The sequence below is a fragment of the Cynocephalus volans genome, chromosome 1 (genome assembly GCF_027409185.1).
Source record: "Cynocephalus volans isolate mCynVol1 chromosome 1, mCynVol1.pri, whole genome shotgun sequence".
NCBI lineage: Eukaryota > Metazoa > Chordata > Mammalia > Dermoptera > Cynocephalidae > Cynocephalus > Cynocephalus volans.
This window is the reverse complement of record NC_084460.1, coordinates 228,311,217-228,335,125: the sequence shown is the minus strand read 5'-3', so window position 1 is coordinate 228,335,125 and position 23,909 is coordinate 228,311,217. Positions and strand designations below refer to the sequence as shown.

General features: G+C 35.1%; 1 protein-coding gene across 8 annotated transcripts in view; it reads left to right on the top strand.

Moving 5' to 3' along the window:
* Positions 1 to 23,909, top strand: part of BAZ2B (bromodomain adjacent to zinc finger domain 2B) — a 294,255-nt gene that overhangs the window by 53,303 nt on the left and 217,043 nt on the right. For all 8 annotated transcript variants that reach the window (XM_063092906.1, XM_063092873.1, XM_063092915.1 and 5 more), the window contains exon 2: positions 15,200 to 15,242. The gene's annotated coding sequence lies outside the window, so the exon portion shown is untranslated. The remainder of the gene's footprint in view (positions 1 to 15,199; positions 15,243 to 23,909) is intronic.

The window sequence follows — 23,909 nt, the reverse complement described above, 5'->3', positions numbered from 1 at the left end:
TATCACCCTGGCTGCTTGAGTTCCTGACTCCGCCCAAGGCCTTCTCAGAGCCTGCCCTGTTGCCCAGGCGGCTGTGGTTCTTAGTTTCTGCTGAATCCACGAGGCACCAGGGCTCAACCAGCCACTTGGTGGAGAGAGAAGTGCTTCTAAATTTACCAAATTTGAAAAATGGAAACATTATGTTTGCATAATGTTTTTATACCATTTCTACTTAATATTACAAAACTTGATGGTGAGTTAGATAATTATAGAAGTTCAGCATTAAATTTGTTCCTGTATTTTTATAGAAATTTCTTTGCTTGTTTTGCCTAGGTATATGATAGGAAAAAGGAAAAAGAACACAGTCTGCACATGTTGCATACAGTATTCTTTGAATTGCTCCAAGAACCAGTTTTTCATCTTGAATAGCTCACCTCATAATTTTTTTAGAAACTGAAGGCAGCCATTCTCTTTGTAGAATTCCATCTCTTATGCTTGTTTAATTCACTAGCAGTTTGAGAACAACAATAATCTGTTTTTCATTTAAATAGTCTTTTTTTTTTGGTTTTGAGAACAAGGTTGAGTGATATAAACATGTAATGCTTATGTTTCATAACGTCACAAATGTATGTTGAAATTTATGTATGTTATAACTTATTATCGAATAGATGGCATATATCATTTACTAAGACAGTAGTGAATTAAAATTATTTCTAGTAAAGTTTAGATATTCAGGTGATTACGCTTGGCAACTTTTCATGGTTGTTTTCTCTTCTCCCAGCAAATCCAGTATTATTATTATTGTTTTAAATGCCAGCTCTTAAGAATCACAATCAGGAAACTCAGAAGTGTTTTCTTTTTAATCTTCTTTATCATTAATTTCAGCTGCTAATTCAGGTTTATTAGCTTGAGCATGTCTGTATTAGTATCTACTGTTCCCAGAACTTTAAAGAAAAACATTGCCTCTCCAGTCCAGAGTAATCCAGATATTCACATATCCTTGGCCACTGTTGAAAGAATCAAACTAGTATTGCTTGTAAAGTTCAAAATAAGAGAGCTTTTAATTTTTTTTAAGCTTTTCAGTCTGCATGAAGAACTTTTTTTCTCATAAATGAGAACTTAAGAACTCATTTAACTACAAATTTGACCATTTTCAGCAGTTTATTCATCTGAAAGATAATTTTTTGTTGTTGTCCTCCTTAATCCAGTGAGGATGAAAACATATACTTTTTCTTTTTTCAAGGTATAATGTATTGATTTTGATTGTTTCTGTTGAAATGCTGCAAGCTGCTTTGATATCTATATTTTTTCTGATTATTTGACAATTTCAATTTTTTGTTGAATGTTAAACAAATGCCTTTCTATGGACATCAACTGTTCATTAACTAGGCAATACATCTGATGGGTCAGGAGGAAGGGAATTCACAAGAGGCAGTGCAAGGAGTAGGGAATGACTGCTTACTTGGTGTGGTGTTTCTTTTGTGGGTGATCATATGTTCTGGAATTAGATAAGGGTGATGGTTGCACAACATTGTGTGTTGGGAAAATAGAATAGTTTGGTCAGGGCCCTTGCCTTGGGTCCTGTTGGGTGTGGTTTTAGCACATCCTTTGTAAGCAAATTGTGTGTGTGTGTGTGTGTGTGTGTGTGTGTGCCAATGTATCTTTTTAGTTTTGTTGCTATTCTTGTGTTCTTCAGAGAGAGAGAGAGAGAGAGTTTTAGCGAAGCAGGCGGTGGGCATCTGCCTTGGGTATCTGCCCTGCACAGCCATGCTTTCCAACATATGGCTCCAAGGACCTTTTGGCCAGTTACCTAACTCACAGACCTGTGTGAAGGGGTCTAGTGACCCAGCCTGGCATGTGAAGGATTTGTGACCCAGTCTGTGAACGGGCTAAAGGGGGGGGGTCTGTGAGCTCCAAACCCAGCCCTAGTGCAACAATTGGCCCAGTCAGTGCAGGATTACCGGCAGGTAAAAGAGCCCGACAACGGGGTGGTTGTGTAGCTGGACAATTGGCATCATGAACAGGATTAAAAGCGCTACAACTGGTGATGTCGACAGGATTCCATACAGTAGTTGTGGCTCCACAATTGGCATAGTCGGGGCAGGATTAAGAGCTAGACAATTGGCGCTGTGAGCAGGATTTCCGACATTAGCCACCACTGTAGTGCCACAATTGGCGTAGTCTGTGACAGGATCCTGAGCAGGTACAGGAGCTGAAAGCCCTTGGAAGAAGGAGGAAATGTGGCTACTTTTGAATATGCTCTGCCCTATGGCCACCTTCCTGTTGACCGGGATCTGGTTGCTGCATACTGTACTGCAAGGCAGCATAGACCAGGTACTACAATGCAAAACCACTTGCGAGGGGGAGGAAATGTGGCTATCCTTGAGCTTGTGGTTCCCGGTGGCCACTTTTCTGCTGACCAGAGCCTGCTATTGCTTGCTACACTGCAAACCGATCAAGATTTGTGGCAGAAAGCAGTTGTTGGAAGCACAGATAAATGTCCTGGAGGACAATGTGTTAAAAAAAATACTCCTATGAAACACATTATTGTATTCATTGCTGGAATATTTTTGACAACTCAGTAGAACAACTTTCCTGTGGTCTCAGTAATGAAAAGAACTGTGCTTCCTTCAAGAAAATGATTTATTTTTACCTTATGAGTACAGAAAATGATATAAATGAAGAAAAGCTGCACATGACAGTCATCTCTTCTTTGCATTGATTACCAGGAAACTCAAAGCCATATACTTGGTTCCCCAGTAACAAAGGTTACAGGGTTTGTGGCATACATTTTTGATACCAACCTTATTCTTGGCCTCAACTTATTTTTCTCACTCTCAGTTTCCTTAGTTCTCATTTAATTTTGTACATTATGTACCTTAGTAAATTACCTCATCTCTTATTTTAGAACAGGGCAGGGTATAAAAATACACAAGGTGAAACAGGACCTTATAATTAGAGGAAAAAAGTTTAAAATGCAAATGTATGTTTGAGTAATTTATCTGAATTAATTTACACTAACATGTAATTAGTCAGTCTTTGTAAATTTTAAGTTATTTATAAATGTCAAGTTCTTAACTTTTTTAAGAAGGCAAGAGACTATGGAGGAAAGTAGTTAATAATAAGCATAGAGAAGGGAACTCTAGAGATGATTAAAATTGTGTAAATTATTGATGAATGGCTTCCTGTTTTGAGTAGAGTGATGAATTACAGAATAGAAGGATGCTGAAAATCCAAACATGGAAATGGGTCAATACAAAGGAGGGAAAAGGGATAGTACAGTAGATTTTTTTTTTTTTTTTTTGATTGCTGGCTTTTGTCTAATGTTGATCCTATCTAAATCCCACTGTGCATAATCAAATAAAAGCTGTGCATAGCATTATTTTTATACTGTGCAGCTGTATGCTTATAGCTTAGAATAGCATTGCTGTCATATCATAAGATAAGTCAATGTTGCTTAACATATTTTTAACATGGCAGCCTCTATTATAAAATAATATTGTTTCTAAAAGATTTTTAATTTAATTATCTATATGTTGTAACCCCACTCCCATATTCAAGTTTCCATGTAATCCTTAAATTAGTCATATATGTTATATTTATCATCTTTGTATTTCCAGCTTCAAGAACAGATTTATGTATTTATTAGATGCTTAGTAATCATTGATTTGGCTTCTGCAGTTTTTTTATCATCATTTTTTATCTCTCTAGATCATCTCATTAGCTTATATAAACATGCTATACTACCTCCACTTCTATACTTTCAAGACTCTACTCCCTCTCCACCTATAGTGTCCTTCATAGCAAAACTGCTTCCAAGAATTGTTCGTATATGCTGCTGCCACATCCTCGTCTCACTTTCTGTGCTTTACTTTCCCTATTCATGCTTTTGTCCTCACCACTCTACTGACAACATGCTTGATATGGGTATCAGTGAAATTTATCTTGCTAAATTCAGTGGTCATTTCTCAGCCCTCACGTTAAATGTTTTTCCAGCAACATTTGTCACAGTTTATCATGTCATCTTTCCTGAAACTCTTCACTTGGGTACTTAACTTTGCCAGACCAAACTCTTAATCCCTTACTACTGTTACCAGCACAACCAATCCTATTTATACTCCAGTATTCTCCATCTCAGTGTTTGGCAACATTATTCCCCCAGCTGAATAACTCCAAAACCTTGAAGTCATCATTGGTTATGCTGTTTTTTCTTTTATTTAGTCCATGCTGATGGACTATACAATATACAATCACTTCTTGCCATCATTGTGGCTTACATGATAATCACCTTATTTCCACTTGAGTTAATACAGTCCCTAAACTGGATTCTTCTCTCCCCAAACCCCAAGATTGTTCTATGTATACAGTGGCTAGAGCATCTTTTTTAAAAATCAGATTATATCACTCTCTTAGTCAAAATAAATCTGTATAGTTTTTGACACACCTGGAATAACATCCAAATTACTTTTGCTTTCCAGGCTCTACATGATCCCTGCCTAGCTCTCCTACTCACTGTCTTCTAACTTACTGTGCCCTGGGCCTTGTCATTTTTTCAAAACACCAAGCATTCTCACCTTAGGGCCTTGGCACTTGCTGCTATCTCTATCTAAAGTGTTTCTTCTTACTTCATTTTGTCTCAGAGCATTTATCTTCTGAGAGATGCCTTCCTTGCCATCACTTCATCTCCTTACCCACCCTTCAGTGTCTTCCTTATCTCTATAAGAAAGGGTAAAATTTTTGTTTTTTATAATTGTTTTGTAGGTCTCCACTACTAGAATGTAAGTTCTGTGAAGACGGAGACTTGTCTTATTCACTGCCGTATTCCCAGGTCTAGCACAGTGCCTGCCACATAGAAAGCACTCAATAAATATTTACTGAATGAATGAACAGAAGAATGATTTGATTGATGTTTTAATGAGTGAATTAGTGAATGAGAAATTTGTAAGATTGGTTTGTGATTTATATTCTGGTTTTCACAGTTGTTAAAATTTTTTTGTTGTGATAAAATATTTATAACATTAAATTTACCATTTTAACCACCTTAGAGTGTGTTCAGTAGCATTAAGTACATTCATATTGTTTGTACATCCACCTCCACCTTCCATCTCTAGAACTTTTCTAATTTTCCAAAGCTGAAATTCTGTACCCATGAAACAATGTCTATTCTCCTTTCCCCCAGCCCCTGACAAACACCATTTTACTGTCTTTGTGAATTTGACTTCTCTTAGTACCCCATATATGTAGAATCGTACTGTATTTGTCCTGTGACTGGTTTATTTCACTTAGTATAATGTCTTTAAGGTTCATCCATGTTGTTGCTATTAAATGTTTTTAAGTGGCATTTTAAAAATCAAGTACATAGCAATTAATTGTGTATATGTCTCATACCTCTGTCTTTCATCTATGTACCTCAAAAAACTTTATAAGCATAATTAACTAAACTTCACAACATCCTTGTGAAGTCGATAATTATGGTATAGCAGACTGAAGTACTGACAGATTGCCTAAGGTACATAATGAATAAATGCCAAAATTCTGAGTAAGGACCAGGGTTATATAGTCTCTTATATAAAAGAGCATTAGAACAGATTTCTTATGATGAAATCACTCTAAGAGTTCCAAGAAAAAACAAATAGCAATAATCATTATATAATATCCCTAAATATTTATAGCAAAGTTCTTTTAATAGAAAAGAGTAAAATATATATCTGAAACCTAGTATTTGTTATTAGTGATAGTAACTTTAGTTATTGGATCTAACTAAATATTTCTTTGACCTGTGTTTTGTTAAATTGCATAATTGCCTTACCAGTATTCATAGCCATTGTCAGAAATGGGTTTTTGAAGGTTTGGATTAGAATGGCATCATTTCAGTTTTTGGCTGTGGTACATGAAAACTTTATAAAACTATGAGCTTATGTTTGTCTTGATTGCTACCTTGTTCAAGTGAGGGGTTTTTTTTGTTTTTGTTTTTTTTGGTGGCTGGCTGGTATGGCTTGAGTGTCCCCCCCAAACTTGACCCCACTGTGACAGTGTTAAGAGGGTAGGAAATCATAGTACAGTAATTGAAAGGTGGGGTCTTGAAGAGTTGATTAGATTGTAGGACCATGCCACAGTGAAAGGATTAAAAATGGTGGTCAGGGATGTGGTACTGAGGGGTTTAAAAGAAGAGCACACAGGAAGTTAGTCTCTCTCTGCTCCGCCATTTTCTACCACATGAGACCCCTGTGTTGTTGTAAAGCCACCACCAAAGAAGGCCCACACTGTAAGTGTTGCCTGGACTTTGGACTTCCCAGCCTCTGAAACTATAAGCAGTAAATTTCATTTTCTTACAAATTACCCAGTTCTCTGTATTTTGTTATAAGCAATAGAAACAGACTAATACAGGGGTATTGAACATTGGACCTTGGTATTGTCAGTGCCATGCTCTAAACAACTGGCTAACCAGCCAGCCCAAGCAAGTTTTTTTTTTTTTTTTTTTTTTAAAGGCTATCATGAGGCACAGATTATCTGCCAATTTGGCATTTGTTGACAGGACTAAGATGAACTCTAACTTTGATATAAAAAGTAAAATTTCCTATATTCAGATAATGTGCTTTAACGTAATAGTAATTCCTAAAGGCTTAACCCAAAGTTCTGTGGGTTGCTAAAATTTGAACTGAATTTCCTAAAGAACTTGTTAGAGAAATGAAAATAGCTGAAACAACATATAGTTTTTCTCAAATGAAACTTCATCATTTCATTTCACCCAGCTTCACCCACGTTATGGGTTTATATTTGTATATATTAACCTCAAGAATGTTTCAATACAGTTGGCAGAGCTACCACCTCCTTCCCCTACTGGATGCCCATTTATAGCTCTAAAGTAGAAACCTATGAACAAGTAAGTAAAGATTTTGAGAAGGGCTAGTTAGTGTTGAAAGAATAGAGTGGTAAAGTGTGGAAAAACAGGCAGCTTCTATGTGCTTAAAGAAAATGTTTTTATATTCACCGAGTGTAATAGCAATTGTGTTTTGTTTGCATGGCTTTTGTCACCAGCAAAACAAGAAGTTTTCATCTGAGCTCTGGCTAAACTTCATGTAATAAGGGTATTATTAGTTGTCTGAAGATTTTCTGAATCAATCTATATAACTTTTCTAGAGAAGTTTCGGTCACACAGAACAATAAAGACAGGTGTTGCAAATGAAGAATATAATATATTTTGAGGGAATGCCAGTCTTTTACAGAAAGGATAGTGAAATTATTGATACATTTGGTAATTTATGGAAATGTAAATTTATTTTTTAACAAATGTAAAATCAGTGTCAATACAAGAAGTTTTTTTAAAATGCCATCTGTTTATATTAGGTTTTACCTGAAGTAGTACCACTGACAATGAGTTGTTTAGTTCAAGAGAGTAGTGGTTTGGGGGAGTGACTGAGAAAAAGAGAAACTGTTTCCCTGCGCTCACACTACACTTCTGATACCAGATGTGTGGGGGTTTTTTTGCCCACACCAAGCAATTCTTCAACTCCCTGGACACCGGTTAAGTATCCTACAATTTAATTCCATTCCGACACTATATACTTGGAGTTAGCATCAGATCCCTCAAGTTAAGGGTTCAGTCCCACAAGACTGCACCCCACTTCACATGCCAATTGTAAATCCAGGCCTCCAGTACTTCTGACCAACCAGCTATAAATTGGAAGTTCCCATGACCCTCTCCTTGGTTGGATAATTTGTGGCCCACAGTACTCAGGGAAACATTTTACTTATGTTTAACAGTTTATTATAAAAGATATTACAAAGAATACAGATGAACAGCCAAATGAAGAGTTACATAGGATGATGTGTGGAAGGGTCCCAAGCACAGGAGCTTCAGTCCTCATAGAGTTGGGGTGAGCCACCCTTCTGGCACTGGATGAGGTCACCAACCTAAAAGCTCATCCAAATCAATAGTTTTTATAGAGCTTAATCTCCAGCCCCCCCCATGTAAGTGGGTGGGGCCGAAAATTCCAACCTCTAATCCCTGGGTCTTTCTGGTGACTGGCCTCATCCTGAGGCTATCCAGGGGCTCCACCCTGTCACCTCATTAGCATAAGTGATTAATAGGGACTCGATATGAATAACAAAAGACATTCCTATCATTCATGAAATTCCAAGAGTTTTAGGAGTTCACTGTCAGGAACCAGGGACAAATACCAAATATATTTCTTATTATTACCATAGTGACAGAGAGTTAGAATCCTGGTAAATCATCTCTATAAAATTTTAAAGAGATTGCACATGGTCTTTTGGTTTTGCTTTTGGATTTGTTTAGTACTTAAGGCAGCTCTCTTATGGAAAAAATATTAAGGAACTTTGTTATAGGTTGTGAGATGACAAAGTTAGGGGTTTTAAAATGAGAAACTATCATTTGCTTTATTCCTAGACTTTTGTTGGGAGGTATTAGAATCATCACTTTCTAACCTTATGAGTTCTCTAGTCTAGATAGTGGGCTTCCGATTATTTCCAGTAGCAGGTATTGAATTTGTTGGGGCCCAGAAAGTGATATCCCAAAGTGAAGGCCTCAGAAGCAGCCTCAAAGGCAAAGTTTTCTCTGACTTTCTCCTGCTCTCCTGTTTCTCAGCCTAGTTCTCCCCTAAGGCAAGCCCCTAGGAACTAGAATCTGTCTTCCTCAAGCTGGCTATAGATATCCCCCTTACTACCCCCCAATCTTGAAACTGGCCATAAAGAAATTCCTTGTCTGATTGTAGGTCATAAGACCCCCATTCCAGAAAGGGTTCTGCTCATACCCTGGAGGAATGAATCCTGCACAGAAAGGCTAAGAAGAATCTGAACAGACAGGCCTTGTTGGGTTTCCCCACTCAGTCTTTTAGCATTAGATGTACTTTTCTCGTCCAATCACATTTCTATACGGCTATGCCTGCTTCATAGAACCTAAACATAAATGCGGACAATTTTCCCTGTATCTTTGGATCTTCATTTTGAAGGCTTCCTTGACGTGTAAAACTATGATCAAATATAATTTGTTATGAGGCCGGCCCCATGGCTCATTCGGGAGAGTGTGGCGCTGGGAGCTCAGCGGTGCTCCCGCTCCCACCGCAGGTTCAGATCCTATATAGGGATGGCCAGTGCACTCACTGGCTGAGCGCGGTGCGGGCAACACCAAGCCAAGGGTTGCGATCCCCTTACCGGTCACAAAAAAGAAAAAATATATATAATTTGTTATGCCTTTTCTTCATATTAATCTGTGTTGATCAGGTGATTCTTTTTTTTTTAGAGAACCTTCAGGAGGTTGAATCTGATGTCTTACCTTGGCCCCTATAAATTAGAGGTCTACTTATCCTACCAGAAAGCCTGGTGAAGTTTCCAAAGCCAAATAGTACCCAGTACATAGAACATTGGTGATCTTGCTTTTGTTGGTAAAAAATTGCAAACAGTAAAAATAAAAGTTGATGGCTTTGAATTGGTGAAGCTGTAGGACTCCGTTTCTTCTAGTTCTACAAGTCTGTGAGCACTTTATTTCAGGGAGTCTGTCAGTTACTTTTAAGGGTAAGAGGCTAATCCCTTTATTAATTTCAATGTATCTTAGCAGGGTTTAATTTTCAGTAACAGAAGTCATTGGAACTACTACCTTCACAGTCTCTGTGAACATTAAGGAAAGTGTATTTGATGCTTTACTAAATACCCTGCCTAGACCTATGGTTAAAAATGAGAACAGGAAGCGTTAAGGTGAGGGTGGTGCACCAGAAATACTGCTTGGAGTTGGAAACCATCTCTATTCAATCTGCCTATCTTCCTTTCTTTCTCTATCATGGATGTGTTAAAAATTTTATAAATTGGGAGGCCATTAGGCTGAGTGTGGCTTCAGTGCCTTAAGTTCCTACTTAAGCAAACCGAAGCCAAACATTAAAAAGTGAAGTGAAACTAGAGACTTTACCAATCAGAAACTACCAGCTACCTTCTAACTAGGCACTTTCCACTCTAACCAATCAAATATACTTTCTTGATCATCCTTTCACTTTCAGCCTATGAAAGTTGCCCTGCCTGTGCTGCTGCAGGAGAGATCTCTGAACCTCTTCTAGTTGTGAATGCAGCCCAATTCATGAATCATTCTTTGCTCAAATAAACTCTGTTAAATTTATTTTGTCTAAAGTTTTTATTTTAACAGATGTTTTTCCTCATGAAATCAAAAATGACCTTTAGCTTGGGCACCAATACAGTCAGTGTTTGTACAGGTCTGCTGTCTCTTTAAAGCTTTGTTGCATGTAGATTAAGTATTTAAATTGACAGGTGCGTTTCTAACTTGACAGAACTGCTTGGTACAATATTAACAAAACTTCTATTAATGATATATAATATCTTGTATTTTGCTTTCTTTTTTTTTTTTTTTTTTTTTTTTTGCTGCTGGCCCATGTGGGGATCTGAACCCTTGACCTTGGTGTTAGCAACCCACTCTAACCAAGTCCAAGTGAGCTAACTGGCAAGCCCAATATCTTGTATTTTTTTGCTTGCTTTAAACTGAGATGGCAAGCTTCTTTAATATGTATCATAGTAAATGCTTAGTTAAAATTGTCTGGCTGTTAAAGCTTGCTCATCTTTTTTCCTTAAAATGTGGTAAGAGAGGGAAATAATTGGTGGCAAATAAGGTTCCCAATGATCAGGACTACTAAAATTATTAATAAAATAAATTGCATTTTTTTCTATATTCTGTTGATGTTTTAGTTATACCAGTACATGAGTAAACAAAGAAAAGCATTTTACCCCCTTAACGAAGTTAAGCAAATTGAAACTTTTAAATACTAGGCAGTAGTGATGCAAACTGAAGAGGTTTAAACTCAGTTCGCTAAAACTCAACTGTTTTCCCTCAAAAGCACTATTATACATTAAGAATTATATGGTAAAATAAATCTTTTTTCTCCCAAACATAAACCTGAAATGTATTTGAAGATAAAAGAATTCCTCTCCCCCAAATTTGAAGCAGTTTTACTGAAATGAATATATCCTACCAAACCTTTTTACAAGGTTTTCTTGTAAAAAATAGAGAAGATAATTTTTCAAATACTTAGGAGCACCATTTACAGTTCAATACTGGTATGATTTCAGAAATGCATTGTTGTACCATCTAATATGGTAGCTACAAGCTGCATGTGGCTATTTAAATTTAAATCAAAATAATGAAAATTAAATAATGTTTAAAAGTCAGTTCCTTAGTCACACTAGCCATATTACAAGTGCGCAATAGTAACATTTGGCTGTAGGTTAAATATTGGACAGTGTAGATACTGAATATTTCCTTCGTTGCAGAAAGTTCCATTGCACAGCACTGGGTAGATCACATAGTCACCAGTTTCCTCATTATATAGGTCTCTATTATTTATAAGTGTCCTTCTCTCCTCCCAAAAAAGTATTGCCTATCAAAAGCCTGTGATTTTTTTCCCTACTGAATAATATTCCTCAAATATATAAAAAGGAGAAAAAGAAAGAAGAAAGAGAAAAGAGAAAAAAAAAGAGAGAAGAGAAAAAACAAAGAAAAAATAAGAAAGAAAACAAAACAAAACAAAAAAAGAAGAAAAATATATATATATAAAAAGTAAATGTCAGGATTTGGAATGACTGAATAATGGTGGAAGCAAATTTGGATTGTATAAAGTTTTTATTATACCTTAAAAATATATACCAAAACTTGTGTAATTAGTACTATAAAAAGAAAATGATAGAGCCAGTTCTTAAACTTTTCCATTTCCATAATCCAAGATTACAACTCAAAAACAGCCTTATAAATAGCATATGATTTATGAGATTATTTTTCTATGTAAATTTTGGGAGTAATTTTCTTTATTGTATAACCACACCTTGAGAAAAAACGCCTAGAACACAGAAAAAAAACATCAAACTGATACATAAATGAATGATTTTAGTTACTATTACTATAAATGAATTTTTGGGTTTTAATCAGCATTTATGTTTATGTTCATATAGAGTGGAGGGGGGAGAAGAAACAGGTAGATATTCTACTCATTTATTTCTTTGAAACTTTTCAGTGCACTAGGTAGGGATAAATTTCCTTTCTGACACGGAAACTTATGTACTGTCATGTAAAGGTTAATAATTGTGTATGCTAAAATTGATTACATAAGAAAATATTTTCTCTGTTTTGGAGCAGAGTAAGAGGAAAAATATTATATTTTAATTGCTGGAAAAATACTCATAAGATTGAATATCATGACTTAAGATTCTTTTCCCACATCGGTGGGTGGGAAACATTGATAGGTGTTTTCTGAGGGTAAATACAGTGGAGGTTTTCTCTGTGTGTATTTACTAATACGGTGACTTGTAGGGAAATAAAACCAATATATTAGTTGAATTATGTTTTCATAAAATGTAATGTTACTTTTTATATGTATAATATGAATACATTTTCTAGTTTCAAGATGATTTTGAAGAATTATCTTTTGCTTGTAAAAGCCACTTAAGGATTTTTATGGGAAGCTTCAAGATTTGTCTGGCTTTATTTTCTAGTGTCATATTAATTTCATGTATTTTTTTTCCTCATGCAATTGCAATTACCCAGTAAGTCAATGTGTAAAAATTGCTACCATGAGGAAGGAATGCCTTTACTAGTTTTTTATACTATGAGCTTTAGGTCTTTAAGTAAAGCATACATTTTTAACTATAGAGTTTGTGTTAATTATAATTTTTCCAAAAAATCAAAGGTAAAATGAAACATTTACTTTTTATCTTTTTATTCAGTTACAAATATTGTTTGAATGTGACTGTTTACAAGATGTTTATTTAATTTAATTAATTAATTATTTTTTTTTGCAGTGGCCAGTATGGGGAATCAAACCCATGACCTTGGGGTTATAAGGCTGTGCTCTAACCAACTGAGCTAACCAGCCAACCCTGCAAAATGTTTAATACCCTTTCTGAATTATAGAGTTTTATGGAAAGTAGTAATTTCCTTCATAAGACTTCTTGTATTGACTCTTTTACCATCACAAGACTTTTTTGTATTGTAAAGTCGAAAGCATGTTAAGCAAGTAATTCCTTGAAGGTGGTTCTTTGGATATAGAGATTAATGTGTTCCTCTGCTAGCGGCCTTCTGATATGATCTGGTACAGTGGGGGTTGGGGGAGGTTAGTTTAGAAAGAAAATGTTTCCAATCTCATCTTCTTTGACCCCTCTATACGTTATTTAAAGCTGCTCAACATGTTCTCCTACTTGGAAATCTTTCCTCATTGGCCTTGTATTTTCTATTTCTCTATTGTCTTGGACTTAAACAAAACAAAACAAAAAACCCTACAATGCCACTTCTCTTGTTTTCCATGAGCCTTATTTATTGATGTTCCCCCAATTCTCCTAGATATTCTGTTCTTTCTCTATATTCCCTTGATGAACTTCTTCACACTCTTGGCTTGAACTGTACTTTTTATATGACTGATTTTCAAATCTTGGAGTATTCTAAATTTCTACCTGCTGGTGGGAGGAATCTCCATTTGAATGGCCTGTGGTAACACAGACCTTGCTGTTCCAAACATGAGTCACTTTACCCCACCACTGTGGATTTCTTTCATTGTGTGAGTGAGAGCCTTTGAAGTAATCTTTCATTCTTTGCTGTCCTTTTCCCTGATACTTAATTTATAATAAAGTTCTCTAGTTTCTGCATTTAGGATATATCTTGGGTCTCGCATTCCCTCTGCACTTTCTCTTTACTACCAAGACCCTCATCTTATACCTGTGCTTTGCTACCCCTACTTACCCCCGCCCCCACCTCTTGGCTTCTTTTGTTTGTTTTTAATGCTTCCAAAACTGTACCTGCAGTGGCTTTTAAAAACGTATACCAAATTGCTATGGCATCCCGAAGTAGATAGTATTTATAGTAAGAATTTTTATCTTGATACTTCCCTTTGGATTCTCTGTAGCTCTATCCATAGTCTTGGATGTGGTAGGAACTCAACAAGTACTTGTTTACTCATTCATTCAGCAACTAGTTACTGAGCAGTAACTGGATTCCAGGTACTAAACTAGTGCTCCAGTGATCTTCCCTCATGGAGCCTATAGCTAACAGTCTCTGGTAGTAAAGGAAGGCCTCTCTGAGGAAGTGGCATTTGTTATGAGACCTGATTGAAGGGAGAAAAATCAGTCCTATAAAGATATGGAGAACAATTACTCCAGGCAGAGGGAACAGCAAGTGTCAAGGCCCTGAAGTGGACGAGCTTGGTATGTTTGGAGATTACTGAGAAAGTCATTGTGACTGGAACATAGTAGAGAGAGAGTGGCAAGAGATGAGGCCAGGGCACCAGGTGATGAGCGGTGCTAATAGGCCATGGTAATAATTGTGGGTTTCATTCTAAGCATAAGTAAAGCACGCCATTGTGCAGTTTTGAATAAGAGAGTGATGTGATCTGATTTATTTGCCACTGCATAAAGCATAGAAGTAGGGGGTCTATAATGGTAATATAGAAGAGCAATATCTTGAACTAGCAAGGTAACTAGCAGTAACAAGTGCTTTTGAATTAAGGACAGAATGAGGAAGTATAGTTGGCAGGATGGATTTAGTACAAGGTGTAAGATAAAAGAGGAACCAAGAAAAATTCAGTTCTTAGACAAGTCATGTGCAAGTTGTTTTCCCTTAGTGTACAATAAGAAATTCCTCTTTCCTGCTTCTTCGTAGAATTGTTATGAGGATCGGATGAAATAACACATGAAAGTCCATGATGAACCTTAAAATACTAACAGTTTGTTACTTTTTTAAAGTTAAACATTTAAGGGCTCATCTTAAAGCCTTCAACATTTTGTCTCTATGCTGGGCAAGTAATCATAGAGAGAAAAGTATAAACAATACTTAACTGTCTTCTATTTCTGATATATTTAAGATACTATGTTTCTCTTTTTAGTAAATATTTGAAAACAGTAAAACTCGTAACCCAAATGTCCTATAATTTATTTTTTAATATGTTTTATTATGTTAACCTGAGGGTGTCACTGTTATAAACAGACATAAGCTGCCATACTGTAATAAATAATTATTTATAAATAAAGTCTAGGCATTTTATGCTTATTCGTGTCATGCCAATTCTATGTTTTCTGGCAGTTTAGATTAATTTAAACATGATTTATGACATCAAGAAAAACAAAAATTCTAAACAAACTCTTTAGTTTCTGAAATTACTTACTCAAGTATGATTCAGCTGATTGCTAATTCTGTTTTCCTAATTTCCTAATTCTGTTTCAGGTTTCTCAACAGTGATGTCACAAGATTGACCACATTGATAACAGTAAGACCAAAATGATAGTTAAGTTTTTAAGGATGTTTAATTTTCTCTGAGAATGAGTTAAGAGTTAGAAAATATTTATAATTTAAAATTATTATTATTTCTTTCACTAGCTAGTTGATGTTTACATTTTCAATTAATCACATCTCATACTTCTAGATAGTTATTTAAATACTTTGAAAGATTGCTTTAAAGAATTTAAAAAACATTTAAAATGAAAATTACTTAAATTCATAACTGAAATTATATACCTAATTATATTAACATATTCAGTGTGAATTATACTCTGAACATCATTATTTTAATTTAGTTTTTAATAAAAAGTCTCAAAAAATTTAAGGTGCTGTCACATTAGGACAAAATATAAAAATAAAATTACTTGAGACTGTAATGAGTTATTAAGGAAAGTTTATGAAAATATAGCCTTGAAAGAATTCTGAGGTTTCTTGCTTAAAATTTTCATTGATATTTAAATGATTTATAAAGAGTCTTTCAAATGTAGAGAGTTGCTTGAAAAAAGATAGTTCTCCGATACTTTTCCTCTTTATATTTGAAGTGTTAATTTCTATTATGGGTAAGGAAATACGTTACCTAAAGAAAAACTTTGTCCCAGGCCTTCATCCGTATTATTATAAAATTCTAACTTGTTAATCTGAATTACAGTCATGAGAGTTTACCATATTTTTAAAAAATCCCCCTAACAGGGAAATAAATTTTGAGTAAATTATTTTCCCATTGAGCCTATTTCTTTAACCCTATTTTAATTGTTCATTAAGTATAGAAACAATAAGTATCAGAAGTGTAAATCCATGTATAGATGATCTTTGTATTTATGTTCAAACTTTTTTTTGAAAATTGGTTCATTTGTTAAGTTTAACGTTTTGCAGAAACTACAGAGAACTTTCACTGTATTTTTAAAGGCTTTGTTATCATTATTTAGTCTACTGATGATTGTAGCATGTTCATTTATTTTCCTAAGGTGGCATTTTAGCTTTCTCTGATTTGTAGCTTTTGCTTGTTTGTTTTTTCCTAATCAGAACTTTATTGCCCTAACTGAATATTTTACAACAAGATATTAACATATTTCTATAGCAACCTTCTATTTAGCATCTAGTGCTTTACAATCAAGGAAGTTAAAATTAGCATTGGGTGAAAAAGTTTTTTGGTTTTTGTTTTTCAGTTTAAAAATGCTTACTCTCACAGTTTATTTTAAGTAATATTTAAGAGACTGTTTAATTGCAACTGTTTTAAATCCAAGAATTCAAGGAAGAAAGGTGATATTTAATATTATCAGATGTTCTATAAGTTAGTGTTCATTCAAGACGTTCATAAGTGACTGACATTAGAAACCTCTACTTTGTGAAAATGTCAGGGTTGTGAGGCTTTCTCCAGCTCCTTGAGTTAAGAAGAGAGGGTAGATGTCAACATTAATTCAGGTTGAGTATTAACACTGAGGCTGGAATAAAGTGGGGCCAGGAAAGGGCTGATTTACTCAAAGAAAATGGAGAGGTCAAGGACTAGTTAGACATATATAAGGTGGTGTAATGAGATGACATAGTAAGAGCTATGGTTAGACAGGTAGATGCTATACATTGCTTCAGAACTGAAGTTGTAGCAGGTATTTGTATATTTTATAATATACACTTTATTTTTTCATCAAAAGTTTTCAGGTCAAGAATTTCTATTTCTTTTCTCTATGTCATAATTCACAAAAATGTCAAAACCTTTTAACCAATCTCCCTTCTTTCTAGCCATTATCAATTCCATTGAAACTTGTACATGATCCTCAATTTAATCTTATTAAAGCATTGCTCTGTTCCTTTTAGTTCTCCGTTTGAAGACATTTGGTGACCTCCTATTTCCTATTAGATCAAATTGAGATTTTCTAACTTGGTATTCAAGATCCCTCTTCTTGGGGCTGGTCGGTTAGCTCAGGTGGTTAGAGTGCAGCCTTATAACACCAAGGCTATGGGTTTGGGTGCCTCTACCAAAATAAAAAATAAATAAATAAATAAATAAATTCCCTCAGTTTGGCTCTAACATATTTCCCAGACATACATGCAATTATTCAAGAACAAGAACCCTACACTCAACATGATGTGAATTACATACTCCACCTTGAATATACATTTTAGCTCCATACTTGCCTTCATGTCATTCCCTTTACCTAAAATATTCTTTTTCCTTTTCACACTTTTAAAAATATAGTCTGATGAAATCAGACCTTCCTTCTAATGCCCTGTGCATATTTAATTGTTTCTCTGAGGCTTTCCCTAATCATCCTAACTGAAAATGAGTCTCCCTCTCTCATAGTTTGGTGATGCTTTATTTTTATTACTCCTATGTTGCTGATAACAAATACACTCCCATATTTTGGATGTTTATTTTAATACACATATTCCTACTGTATTTGGCAAATGTTGGTAATAATAAAAACCCTTAGAAAGTGCTAAATCAATCAGTATTTTTAGTTTTCTTATATTAAAATTTAAATAAGGATATTAATATATGAATATTAATAATTGAGCCATAGGAAGCAGGGTGGATGGAAAAGAACATAGATTTTTAAGACCAGGTAGACTTCAGGTCCTGATATCACTGTGTACTAGTTATGTGGCTTTCAACAAGTCAGCCTCTTTGTACCTCAGTATCTTTACCTATAACATGAAGTATTACATATATTTAAAATGATTATTATGAGGTTTAAATATAATGTTTGTTACCTTTCTTCTCTCTTGTATAACTATGGCTTGCTCCTTCACAGATACACCAAGGGGCAGGAGATCAACCATAAAGATTAGGTATATATCCCACACATCCAAGTTTAGTTTACTTACTCATTGTAGCCCTTTTGTCTACAAGTTTAAATAAATGGATTTCTACTTTCTACATGACATATATTAATGATAACTTTATTGACATGTCAGTTTCAACAAGGAGGCCAATTAGATCTATTGATATAATGTGCTTTTATTTGGGGAAGGGGGTCAGACCTCATTAGAATGCTAACATCTTAAAAGGCCAGAATGAACTTTAGAACAGGTTAGATTGTACCACATTCCCCTTATATAATGAGTGAGAAAACCAAGGTGTAGAGAGTTTGAGGGGAGGCAATATACATAATAGTTAATTGAAAAACCTTTAAGTTTGTGCTCTGCTATTTATATAGACTTACTCTAAAATCCAGTTTTTTCTTCTCTAAAGTAGGGATAATATTTATATCTCAGGAGTGTTGTGAATATTAAATGAAATAATGCTTATTAAGCACTTAGCTTATAAGTGTTTTTAATCAGTGGATGGCATGTACTGAATTCTTTTGACCCTCATCATACTCATCATCATCATCTGTTAGAGTTACTTGCCTAAAATTGCATGCTGTGAGAACCTGGAATCAACCTGGTTTTGCTTTATCTTGTTATAATTTTTATTCTGTTTTGATATCACCTTTTACTTGATTTAAAATTTCTAAACACACTTCTTGTCAAGATGGCGGAATAGACAGTCCCCAGTGTCACTTTCTCCCACAAATCAAACAATTTACAACTATAAAAAAGCAACAATAGGCAAGCTGGTGCCACTAGAACTCAGGGGAAGAGGAGGAGAGACCTACAGAGTGCATGAAGGCAGGAGAAGCCACAATGAGAGAAAGAAAAAACCACTTCAACTGTTTCAGGCCTTTGCCGCTTTAAGGCTGTAGCTGCTGAGTGCATGGAGCAGGAGCTGGTAAAGGCCGCAGCTGTGCCCTTCAGATGGAGTTGCTTGGAGGCAGCAGGGAAGAAGAGGTCCTTGGTGGCCCCCAGGCCAGCAAGATCACTAATAGGGTTCCCATGGACCCACATAGGAGTGAGAAGCCACAAAAACTGAAAAAAAGAGCTCAGAGGCTGGTGAGTCATCACAAGGGACCAGTGCATGGCCCATCCCATGGGAATTGTTCGGAGCACGGGCGGTGGGGGAGATGGGCCCACCAGGAACCCACTGGGTCACAGTAAGGATAGCTGACTGGCAACCCAGTCAGCAAAGGACCACTCAGAGGAGACTGGTCAGGAATATAGAATTATATGGGGTGCAGTTTGATGAAAATACTCAGGCCCAGATCAAAGTTTCTACACAATCCAGGTGCACCGGGTCTCTGGAGAGCCAGAAGTACCTATAAAGTCAACCATTAAAACCTTAGCTGCACAAAAAGCCTTCCCGAGGGAAACAGCAGCAAAGCAGCAATTTAGCTAAACCACACAGCTCAGGTACTGATCCCCACAAGAAGTTCCCCCATTTTAGAAGTAAGAAAAGTACAAAAAATTAGTTCTGGCCAAGGCACACTGCCAGCACCTTGGAGACTGCCTGGGGACCTGAGGTATGGAGCCAGGACCGGACCTCTTCCCCCCAACCAGGCACACTGCCAGTGCCAAGGAGCATGCCAAAAACATCACCTCCATGTGGGTGGCCCACTACAGCCACCACAATAACCACCCTTGCCGCAAAAGTGGCTAGACAGCACAGCCACCACACAGGTGGTCCGCCAGCCACTGGAGTGCATTGACACAAGGAGAGTCACCAGCAGAGACCAAAGGAGAGAAGAGGATGTCTCTCTCCACAAAGCTCTTTCCAGAGTGACAGAAGAAGCATCTGCTCTACGATAATATTGAGGACCTGAACAACCTCTGAGCACTGGACAGATCATCTAGGCAACAGATCTACAGAGTAACCATTATTTCAGAAGGAGAAAAGAAATCTAGGGTTATTAGAAGCAGGAGGGAGAGGGGGATGGGATAGATTGGACAAGGGGCATAAAGAATAAGTATGATTTGTAATAATATATATGCTAGTAATATTGATTTGATCAACATATGTCAGCGTTGAACCCCAAAAATATGTATAATCAATTATGATTCAATAAAAATTAATAAAATAAAATAAAATCTCTAAACAGCATTTATAGAAAGTATGATTTTAAAAATTCATAGATTTTTCTTCTCAAATCTCCCCAAATCTCGTCTTATCTGAGAGTATTTATGTAATTGCATTTGCATGCAGTTCTGTCCATAGGTAATTTAATTACTACAGTGGCTATTTTTAATCTTAAAATATTTTTATTTAATATTTTACTGTACATTTAATAATTAAAGTGGCTTTTTCTGTTTTTATTAAAATTCCTTTTTTCTTCTTGGTAATTTTATTATGAATATTACTTAAATTTTGTAGAGATAAATCTCTACCAATAGAAATATTAAACTTAGTAATTGAGATTTAGAAAACATTACTATATAATTTTACAGTGTACACGCTGTTAGAAATACTGGTGTTAATTAAAATGTCAGTTAGGCACCTACCCACAGTAAGATATATCTAGGTATGGCAATGACTGATAGTTGTCCCCTAATGTAAATTATCCTCCTCTTCTAATTTTTTTCCCCAACACATCACTAGCTGGAAGAAAAATATCATTTCCCCAGTCTCTCTTGCAGTTAGATGTAGTCATGTTTTGGCTAGAGATAGATAAGAAGCATGTGCAATTTTCAGAAAGTATCCTTGAAGGAAGGGGTACACGCACTCTTTTTTCCCCCTTCCTTGTTGCTTCCTGAAATGTGACATGATAATTGGACCATGAGTTGAAATCACATAATGAGAATGGGTAAAGCAGTAAGATAAAAAGTCCCTAATAACCATGACGTCACCCTGCCCGCACTGGCCTGTCTACATCTGGACTTCTTTAACATGATAGAGATAAACTACTATCCTGTATAAGCCACTGGATTTTGGGCTTTCTGTCACTCATGGCCAAAACTAATCCCGATACACCAAGATGGTTTAACAAAGAAAGTTTATGTTAAAATGTCTTTGATTTTTTTACCCTTTATTTACTTTATTTTAACTCTACTGCACTTTTTAGTTATTTGGTGGCTGGCTGATATAGGGATCCAAACCTGTGACCTTAGTGTTATAAGGCTGTTCTCTAACCAACTGAGCTAGCTGGGCAGCCTTGCTGAAACTTTTGATGGTTTGAATTTTAGGAGAAGAATACAAAAGGGAATGATTCACTCTGCTTAGAAGAGGGGATCAGGGATACCTTTGTAGAGGAGGGAGATGTCTGGGCAAGATTTTTGAAATATGAATCTAGAAGAGAAAATAGGCATAGAGATTTGAAAGAACACACTTTCAGAGACATTCAGATATTTTAGTTCAATATTGTTGAAATATAAAATATGAGGGAGTAAATGAACCAAAAGTTCAGCTCATTTAGGAATTTATAAACCAAGAAGTTTGGTAAGTGCTAGGTAACCTATAGATGGGTTCTTTTAATATTAAGAATTTTAATATTTATGGTTTTTCCATTAAATATTTTTAATATATTTTTGATACAAGTGTTGAAAAAGAACAAAGCTAATATTTATTCACTGTTTTTTCAGATGCTTGGTGTTTCTATTTGGATCTTTAACAATATTAGAAGATGTATTATTACATTTTAGATATAACTAAACTGAGACTCAGAAAGGTCAAAATACCTTTCCCAAATGTGTTCTAAGTGATAGTTAAATCATTATTTGAAAAGTACAAAAATCAACCATTTCCATAAAAGTCTTCTATGTATTTATCCACTCTATATTGATTTATCCACTCTTCTAATACCAAAAGTAGAGTTACAGTCAATTTTAAAATATCTTTAGTAAAATATAATAACAATGATCAAACCAGAAGTAAAAGTCTACATAGGATTTTCAATGTATTATTCCAGCTAATAAATACTACTCAAAAAACCCCTACATTTAAAAAATATTAATGTAATAAAGTTATAAACTGTCTTAAACATTTTTTCTAGAGTCTGAATATTTTGAACAGTATATTCAAAATTAGTATGTAGCATCCATTTAAATTACTTAATGTAGATCTATTTTCTATTGCTGTTCCTAAATATATATTTAAATAAAAGAAACCCTCCATTCTCCCCTACTGCATCTTCCTCAAAAGTTGCAGTGTTTTATTTTCATATATTTTTTAAAAATTTTAATTGGCACATTGTAATTGTACATATTTATGGGGTATAGTCTGGTGTTTTGATGCATATATATGTTGTATAATAATGGAGTCAGGGTAGTTAGTGTATTTATCACTTCATGCTTTTATCAGTTCTTGTGTTGAGAACATTCAAAAGCCTCTCCTCTAGCTATTATGTAATATACAAAACTTAACTGTTAACCATTGTTACCCTACTGAAAAGTTGCACTGTTTTAACATTTAATGATTAGTGGAGCTAAGCATGCATAGTGTTCTCTGTATGAGTGGCTGCAGATATCAATGACACCATGCTTCACAGACATAAGTTAAGCTTCCTTTGAACAAGTGAAAGTATGCATTGTTACACGATCAATTGATTTAAATTTTTATTTATCTGAAAATTCCAAATGAGTACTATTTAATAATACATCTGCCTAAAAAAGAAAAAAGAAACTTTAATAGATCTGGGCATACTTATAGAAGCATGAGAAGATTTAAAAGAAAAACCAGTTTTCTACTTTGATGCTTTCTTATTTATAATCAGCACAGGCTAGCACCTAGATTGGTAAATATTTTTTGAATTAAGGCGACTTGAATTTAATCTGGCCAGTAAATTGTTCTCTTCCTCTCACATTTTGCAGAACACCAATGCATATTTCTGTTGAGATGTAGATTTACAGAAATGTTAGTCAAGGAATAGATAAACTACAAGTATGGTCTACAGAAACTGTTTAGAGGTGAGAAAATGTGTGTTATACACTGAGTTATGGGATTATGATAATTGATCTTTTTGTTCTTTTTCCAAAAATACACGAGGAAAAAATTGTGGAGGAGAAAGGATTTTGACAAAAGTGAAATTTTTTTTTGTTGTATACCACCAAAAGTGTATTTAAGTTAACATGTCGTGAATGTTTTTTAAAAGTGTAACTAATATAAATATTCCTCATGCTGGCCTTATACATTTTTTAATGTATTCTAAAAACATTAAGTCGATTGGTACATTTCCATCATAATGTAAGATAGTATATGTAAACTTTCCAACATGCAAAATATGCCATTTGTTTTGTAAATAGCACATCGAATGCCTGGAATTTTATTCTCTGATTTTCTTTCCCCCTCAAAAGAAATTTCTCATCTTTTGTTAATAAAAAAATTCATGATTTTTGTCTCTTTATCGCCCTCACCACTGAGTATTTGTGTGTGTCTTTTTTTTTTTTAAACTCTAGTAACTTTATATTTTCAGTGTTAGCCTTATGGAAAGGAAATTTCAGAAAACATGTACACTTGGCAGTAAACTCAAACGTCACAGTTCATTTCAAATGTTACCTCCTCCATAAAACCTGTGGATTCCCCACAGCTGGAATTAATCTCCCCATCATTTCTGCCTTTCTAGATTTGTTATGTCTGTTATAGCAGTGTTCTTTAACACTGGAGTTGGATTTGACTGTGCAGATATAGTCTGCAGGGAAAAAGTTTGCTATAAGAATTTAAAAATTTCAGTGTTACTATGGAAGAAATTAATATAAACATACTTATAGATCATCTGAGATGCTACCTTATAACCGGTTACTACAGTGTATTTTCAGGGCTATGATTAGGTTTAATTATGTCAGTCTAATGAGAAAAGAACAAAAATAGACGTGATACATAAATGGTTCACTTGTATCAAATGAAGGCCTG